Source organism: Musca domestica, unplaced genomic scaffold (assembly GCF_030504385.1).
Source record: "Musca domestica strain aabys unplaced genomic scaffold, Musca_domestica.polishedcontigs.V.1.1 123, whole genome shotgun sequence".
In the NCBI taxonomy this organism is placed as follows: domain Eukaryota; kingdom Metazoa; phylum Arthropoda; class Insecta; order Diptera; family Muscidae; genus Musca; species Musca domestica.
This window is the reverse complement of record NW_026712161.1, coordinates 786,310-795,657: the sequence shown is the minus strand read 5'-3', so window position 1 is coordinate 795,657 and position 9,348 is coordinate 786,310.

Genomic DNA, 9,348 nt, shown 5'->3' with positions numbered 1-9,348 from the left:
ACAGATGGACATACAGATAGACAGACAGACAGACGGACATCGCTAAATCGACTTCGAGTATTTCGACATGAGTATTTCGAGGAGTTACTAACGGAATGACAAAGTTAATATACCCTCCATAGTATGAAAATACCAAAGTGTCGATCACCACAAGCAAGCGCTTCGCCGGAAATGGGCCAAAATACCGAACGAATTTTAGTTGAAGTGTATATTTTGTAATACTTCTCCACCTTACGAAGCACAGGTTGGGATTATTATATGAAGATTGCAATTATCGTCCGATCTCAGGACAATTTTCTTAAGGGTAGGGTTAGGCTCAAAAATATTTTGTCATAGGAGTTATTTTTAAAATAACTCCTGGGGAGAATATACCAGGCAAAAAAAAACAACGGAACTTATGAGGATTGGTGGCTGTTTCCGAAACCCACGTATTCCCTGTCTTACCCTCTAGTAAACATTACCATCGTATTATTTAACTGTAAAATGGACCACCACAACTTACAGCGTAAATATTAGCCAAATGCCCCTGGTCAAAAAACTAAGGTTAATATCTTGGCAATGGTCTACGACATAATTTCAAAAGCGAAATCTTCCAAAATTGATTTGGACATAAGGGGGCTTCCAACATATTGTAGTGTTGTAGGATATCACATGGTCGGCCCCGCACGACTATAGCCTTTGCTTACTTGTTTTAATTGTTTATCATTCGATCGATTTTTGAATATATTAGAATTTAATATATGAATAGTAAAGTTGTGCTCTAAAGATGTAAACAAAGTCCAGTTAGTCCTGACACCACCCGCTAGCAATGTGGACTAATACGGTACCGCAAACTCGTCGATTCTCAGGGTTACTTAACATGAGGATGTCATACGAGTTAACCAAATGACTTCCTCTGCATTACCTGTGGAGGGTACCACACATACTAATTCCAGATTTACAGTCATATACCATTGAGACTGATCACTACCTAGTCCCAAATTCTTTTAACTTGTTTGTTTGTTATTTTTTTTGGTGGCGTTTTTTATTTATTCGCAACTGTCGCCTTGTCGTTTATTTAGGGACAAAAAAAGTGTCGATTAATCCCTTTTACATTACTTGAGGACAAATTTGGTACTAATAGGGCTTATAACTAGTACAGGACTGACGAAATTAAGTCAATTGGAATTTTCATAGATAGCGGGCAATGTCACATACAAGGTCCGTTGATGTACAAGCCACATGGTCAACTCAACAGCAGAGGGCCGACGTCGGGAAGGTCATTGGAAGCAGCCTGGAATTCTCTGCCGAGGGCGTAAAGAGCAAACGAAGATTGACTTGGGAGTAGTTTGTGATGAATCGGTGAATGAGAATTTAAAGCGTGAGCGAAATTCCAAACTTTGATCATTATTACCTGGTGGGTGGGTAAGAAAAAAGGCGTTGCAGGCCATAACGTAACGTCGCGGGTCACGGTAAAATATTAATTCAATGTGAATTTCGTTCGGATCCAAGTGCCGTCGTGGGACTTGGGACAGATGTTCGATCATTTAAAATTTTGACCCTTTGTGGGTAAGGTACCAGAAGGGGTTCACAGACATATATCATCATCACAACAAATCTTGTGTTAGCAAAAATGTTTGTATGTGTAAAATTTGAAGGGAGATGCTTGTTCGCTTTTATGAGCGTTTTGTTTCTCAAATTCTTGAACACTTTGTGGGGGAGGTATTAGTAGAATGAATATTTAGGTGTACCAAGTCTGGATGGAAACTGATGTTAATATTGTGTTTTATTAACTTCATTGATATTGAAAATTTTGACCCTTTGTAGAGGAGGTACCAGAAGGAGTGAACCGATATCCATCCGTCTTCACACCAACCATTGGGTTAATAAAAATATTGTAATGTTTGTAATTTGAAGACAATCAGGCTCTTACATCAGATTTTATGAGAGTTATACTTATTCAAAATTTGTACACTTTGTGTAGAAGATACTTGATGTAATTGACCGATATTGCCCATCTCCAAACTCGATCTAAGTTTGACAATATTATTAAGATATACCAAGTTTGGACCAAATCGGATATTGAGAGTTTACCAAATGTCCTGAAACGGATTTGGTCCAAAGAGACCTAGCCTCTAAACCCGTCATTTCGATGAGGCTCGTTTTGGCCGCATCAAATGATATAACGTTGTATGTCGGCTGTATGATGTCATGGACCTATGTAGATATTTCTCGTTCAGGGGTAAAATTCTTAGAAAGAACTTCTAGTATGGATTTTTATACAATTCCGTTGAAAAAGGTAGCTAAAATCATGATTATACCTAAAAAGGGATATGGGGATATACGATATCGTGGACCTATAAAGACAATACTCTTCCAGGAGGTAAAGTACTCACAAGGAACTCTTTTTGTGGACTTGCATACAATTTTTTTTTTTTTTTTGGAAAATTTGGCTAAAATCATCAAAATACCGAATATCGGGGGTACCGTTATATGGGGGCTACATGAAGACAAAAGACTGATATGTGTCAAATACTAGCTTCCTAAAGCTAGCGTGATTACAACAGAATTTTACGCTGATCAAGAATATATACACTTTGTTATTATTTTGATGATTTACAAACGGAATGACGAACTTAATATGCCCTCCATACTATATATGGTGGAGGGTATAAAGAGGCCCTCGAAAAAGGTAATCTGAGCGGATACGGTAAGAAACAAATCAGAAAAAAATCTTCATGGCGGTCGTTAGACACTAAGTTTGCTGGGTTTATTCGTCTATATGTCAGTTTGGGTTTACAGTAACCATGATAACAATCTTAAGTCGCAGTAAGCAAAATGGGAAGCTGCTTGATAATCAAAGAATTTGTACGTGCGCAATTGAAAAGAGTTTCAAGGGCTTAGATGGAAAACGGATTTTTCACATAAAGTTTTCCAATAGAAAATTTCAGTATTATTTAAAAATGAGTAGAAAAATGTTTTCACATCTCCGAATGAATACATTTATATGAATTCATATTTTGGCGCATTGATTTTTACTCTTAAAATAGTAGGATAAAAATGGCGGGACAGAGTAAAGGCTGCCAAGTTGCATTGTCAAGTATTGTAGTTTAGACACGAACCTGCTATAATCTTGGTTATAACACTATACACAGCTACATTTTTAATAATTTTATGTGATTATTTTCTGGTTAATTTGCTTGTGTTCACATGAACAGAAGTACCGTTGTATGTCGGCTATAGAAATGGTCCAAAACGTGGACCATTTTCAATAACAAAAGTTCTACGGACCTAAACATCCTCTAAATTTTAATGAACCTACTTCAGAGGGACACAGGTAGATGACAAAATCGAATCAAAATAGAATTTATGCTGATTAAGAATGTTTTTTTTTTTTGGTCAAAAATGTATATTTCTATTTGTTACAAACGGAATGACAAACCTAATATACCTTCCATACTTTGGTTAAGGGGATACTAATTGAATCAATTCCGCGGAAAACAAACGTGGCTTGAAAAGGCTTATTTATGAAATTTACCTGCCACTGGAGAAATATAAAAATGTAACCCTTATATCTTAATTCGGACAGAGGGACATCGCCAGACCGACTTTGATGTTTACATTCTTCGTAGAGTCTAACGTGATTGCTTCGAGAAGTAACAAAGGGAATACCAAAGGGAATTTAATATTTGGTGGTTTTCAAGTGAACTCGAGTTCCTTATGATACTACGATTATATTGGAAATTGATGTGTAGTGAATAGTACCAATTATGAATCTTTATACCACACTTTGGTCAGGGTATTATGTCTTCCTTTCGAAAACATGTTGCGTAGATTTATGCATGTCCATCCGACTCTTCGTCTGTCTGTCCATGTATTTTTGTAAATAAAGCACAGGTCGCATATTTTGCACAGCTGAAATTAAATTTTGCATAAATAAGTTGTTTGTCCCAAGAAAGAACCCTAAATATATATCTTCGCCCGATTTGCTTTTTATTGTGCACCAAATGTATAGGATATGAAGTGAATCGGGAAACAACTGTGCCAAATTTGGTTGAAATCGGAATAACTCCTCGGTATAGTCCTCCACAGCTTTAATATGCACTGTGTAACAACGATACTCGAGAAAACCTTTGCAAATTTTGTAGAGATCAGTTCAGATTTGGATATAGCTCCCATATATATATAATTAGTCGATTTCAAGTTTATTGTGGACCAATTTTTTAATATCAGCATGAATTGAATGAATTATGGAACATACACTTTCATTCAGCCTAGATAAAAGTGTATCGAATCTGGTAAAATTAGGTTACGATATAGCTATAGGTCCCATATACATATATGTTTCATCCGATTTTGTATAAAGTCCCTAACACCCGTAAAATGCTCTCCACAACAACCATGTTTGGTTCCAGCCATCATATACAGCATAGAAATATCTCAGCTAATTTTTTTAGATATCGGTTCAGGTTTTTATAGCTCCCATATATATCTTCATCCGATTTCAGTTTAAATGGTTTCGAGTAGTCATAATTTGGTATCAGAGGAAACTATGATATGGGATATGTACCCAACTCTGAATCGGTTACCACCAAATTTACCGGAGGCATTTCTTACTTCGATCGGATGTGCCAAAATCCATTCAATTTTAACAAATATTACACATACGGCGTACAATAAAATTGGAATCGGACGAAAATAAAAAATGGGTGTTATATCCAAATGTGATCCTATTTTCAACAATAGGGTTTGTACTAAACAAATGATTTGTGGACATTAAAACTGTTTTTTTTTTTTTTTTTTGGAAATTCGAGCTATTAATGTTATAAAAGGCACTAAGTTTGCTACCATTTGAAATTATGCGAACGAATAATGTTAAAATCTTGAAATTTGGTCATGTTTGAGTAGTAGGGTTTATATATGAAAGTGTTTTTATACCCTCCACTATACAGTTTGTAACTCATTGAAATAATAATATTAGACCCAACAAAGTATATATATTCTTGATCAGCGTAAAATTCTAAGATTTAGCCCTGTCCATCCATCCATCCGTCTGTTGTAATCACGCTATAGTCAAAACGAATTAAGATAGAAAGCTAAATTTTTGCTCATATCTGTCTTTTGTCTGCAGGCATGTCAAGTTCGAAGATGGGCTAAATCGGTCCACGATATCGTATAGGCCCCATATAACGGTACCCCCATATTTTGATGATTTTAGCCACATTTGTCAACGAAATTCCCTGAAAATCCTCACAAGGAGTTCCTTGTGAGTATTTCATTCCCTAGAAGAGGACCACATCTTCGTATAGCCTACATATAACGGTTTTCATTTGAGCGGTATTTTCCGACGGATTTTTATACCCTACAACACTATGTGTTGGGGGTATTATAAGTTTGATTGGGCCAGAATTTATGTAACACCTCGAAATATTGGTTTTCCATATAGGAAAGTATTTATGGATCTTTCTAGCTCGCCGAGCTGAGTCGATCTAGCTATGTATGTCCGTCCGTCCGTCTGTCCGTCTGTCCATCTGTCCGTCTGTCCATGTTAATTTGTAATCACTCTACAGGTCGCAGTTATGGTCCGATCCTAACGAAATTTTGCACGACGGTGGGGTTAGGGTCAGAATAGAAGCCTATTTCTTTTGGAGATGATCGTCAAATGTTTAGGTGTTGAAATGGACCAAATATTGAAAAAATGTCGGATTTTGCAGTAGCTATACAGGTCGCAATTATAGACCAATCGACGCGGAATTTCGCATGTAGCTAGAGTTTAGGGAGGGGAAAAAGCCTACCAATTTGGGTGGTCATCGGATAATATTTAGCGGGTATAATAGACCATATCATTTTTGTTGAAAAAATTCAAAATTTTTCATTAAACCGCGAATATTTTGAATCCCGGCGAAGCACAAAGCAATGACAAGGTTACTTCTGATCTTTACATTGATGTTAACGTCCAACAAATCGGATATATAGCAAAATATGTGCGATAAATACGTTTATCAAAGAAGATATGCTTGAAAAATCTCTTATATGTCGAGAACGGCTAAACTGATTTCGACAATTCTCATTAATTCAGAATGGCCTCTTGGCAGGAAAGAAAAAACGTCTAAAAAATCGCATAAAAATATCTCTCTAAAGATGAAAATATTGATTTTGTAACATTTTCAATTTTGTCACATTTTTGGCATATTTTCATTTTGAATTAAACATTTGGTAATATTTCTACAGCTAACAAACTAAGTAGTTAGGATATCAGGATATTATATACAGATCGCATTTATGGCCCGATCCTTACGAAATTTTGCATGGGGATAAGATGAGGGTCAGAATAAAAGCCTACTCTTTTTGGAGATGATCGCCATATATTTAGGGGTTGAAATGGACCAAAAAACTGCAAAATTGTCAGCAGGTCGTAATTATCGCCCGATCCGCACACACATTTGAATGGGGGTAACCGGACATTGCAAAAGCAAAGCAGTTTTGGATTGCCATCCAAAAATATTCAATGTGGGAAATAGTTTGCCAACTTTTGTAGACAAAATACGAAAATGTCCATTCCAGTGACTTTTTGGAGAATTCACAAATACAGGAAAGACGCACTTTTGACTATTTCGTTTACGCTGATTTCGTTGAAGAATATAGTCAAATGTCTGTATCTCATATAGATGCGTTTCAGTCAAAAACCAATAATAATAATCTTTTGCCACTTCTGTGTAGATTATAGGTCTTTGGGAAATATTGGTTCCAGATCTAGGAAGACCATTTAAGTGCAGCATCTACCAATACATTGGAAATGAGCAAATTAGTTTAAGTTGCTATTATTCGAAAATTAGAGAACGAAACCTGATGGTTTTCTTTCTAATTTGTCACAATATCCTGTGGAATTCTTTCAAATATCTCGCCTATATAAACTGTATCGTTTATTATAGTGTTTTAGGGTATTCAACGGTCGGGCCCGCTCGACTGTAGCCTTTGCTTACTTGTTTTTTAATATTTTAAGTTTTTTTCAAATGGTGAAGTGTATAAAAATTTCGGCCCGGCCGAACTTAGCTGCTTTTATGCGCGAAGCGTCTAGACATGGAGGCGAATTCAAAATCAGTACTGCAACATGTAAGAAAAGTACTTCATTTGGTATTGGGTGAAGAAAAAAGCGGGAATTGTGACTATTTGTCAGTGTGAATGCGAAGCGCTTAGGTAAAGAGGACAATTTGGAAATGGAATAGTGCGGAAAAGTACAAAATATACTAGTTGGAATTGTGAATTTTGGTATTTGAGGGTACAACGTTTTTCAATCAATTTAATCATTTGGGTTCGTAACTGGTAGAGAACTAGCAAAATGCTATCCTAAAAAAAGATTAATTGTAAGAACAAGTGATACATCTCTAGTTTAAGTTTTTCCATATTGAATGTATAAAAAGTTCCGCCGATCGAACTTAAGAGCAGTAAGAGTAAAGTAATTGCTGACTGACTTATTGATTCCTCAACATCCAGACAAAACGACTGAAGGTAGAATCTTGAAATTTTGGGTGAGGGTCACTCTTGATCCAAAGGTGTCCGATAAGGCTGTTTTTTTGGAAATTCGTAATTGATCGGTACGAAAAGTATTAAAGTGTACTAAATATGGAAGCCTTTGCATATAAGGAGCTAGCAGTAGAGCTTGAACTTTTGAATTTGGAATAAGGGGCACTGATAGAGGTTATGATAGATGTACTAAATGGTACCAAATTCGATACAAATTGGATTTGGGTGATCCTATATATTTGGAATTATTTTTGGAAAAAGTACTACAAGACTCCAAATGTAATAAATTGTACAACATATAGTATTAATTGTAAGAAAACAGTTAGATTTTTGAATTTTAATGTTGGAGTCAGAATTGGCGTGTAGAGGTACTAAATTTTGTATTTGGGAAAGGAATTGAGTTGGAAGTCTAAAATTTGAAATAAGGATCAGCTTTTGTGCGGTTTGGTTGATACATGATACTCTAAAAGTACGGAAATTACTGAATTACTTTGGTACTTATGAAAGGATTAGAGCTGGGAATCAGAAACTTGAAGTAAGAGACTTCAATGTTGTAAACTAAAGGTTTTTTTTACAAATCTAATATAAAGTACTGAATGTACTGAATATGGTACCACTTGAACGAATAAAGAAAATTCCTTGTTTTTTATATAAGAACAAAGTCTGAGAAATAGGGTTGATATAAGGAGGTGGTTTTGGTATATGTGTGATAGTGCTAGAAATCTGAAATTTGCACTAGGGTTGATTTAGGGTGGGAGGTGTTTATGACAATTCGTACTGCCAAAAATGACGGAAAATAATAAATAGTACGAAATTTGGTATTTGGGAAGGGATAGAACTGAAAATCTTAAATGAATGTGCATTGAAATTAGACATACCATTTATTATATGATATTAATAAAATGTGGTTTTTATTTAATATTTTCTATTTGAAATAAACAAATTCTTTTAATACAAATTCACTTTATATCAATTTCTAATTCCCCACCCGAAGTAGCGGGCACTTGCTAGTACAGCATATACAGGGTGAGATAAAAAAACTCCAACAAAGTCAAATGTCATTATTTCTACATTTTTTTTTTTTTTTAATTTTATTGAATGAAAGCAAAAAAGGTCGGAAACAGCATCTAATTGTAGATAAGTTTAGATTTGTTCGAATTGGTCAACTTTGACAAGAATTATGGCCTTCAAACGACCAATGAAACTGTCACACGCTGCCCGAATGTTGCTTTGCAGTATTTTGGTCCATTCCCGGCGAAGCGCTTGCGCTTGAGGTGATCTACACTTTGGTATTTTTTAGTGTCAACCTTGCTTTCCAAAATACTCCAGGATTGGTCCGGATTGGTATCCGGAGATTTTGGTGGCCATTGTGCCCTGGAAATGAAGCAAGGAACCTCATTTTGTAGCCATTCTTGGGTGGCGCGTGCTGAGTGCGATGGTGCAGAGTCCTGTTGGAATGTCCAAGGTCTACGGCCAAAATGTTTTCGTGTCCAAGGGTTTAACACACCCTCCAGAATATTTTCGCAATAATATTCCGATGCCACGGTCGATTAATACAAGCGGAGAGCGACCATCCGCTGTTATGGCGGCCCACACCATCACCATGGCCGGCGCTTGAGTTCCGGTGGCTAACAAAGCTGCACATTTTTAGCTGACCTCTTTGGCAAGTAAACACGATCATTGTATGTTTGTTTACAAACTACTGGACAACGAATGTTTTCTCATCAAAAAAAAAAAAAAAAAACACAAATTCGACAGTTCACCACTTTCGGCCGAGCGAAGCAACTCTTTAACTCTTTTGAGTCTATTTTCTCTGTGTTGCGGTGTAAGTTCTTGCACTTTTTG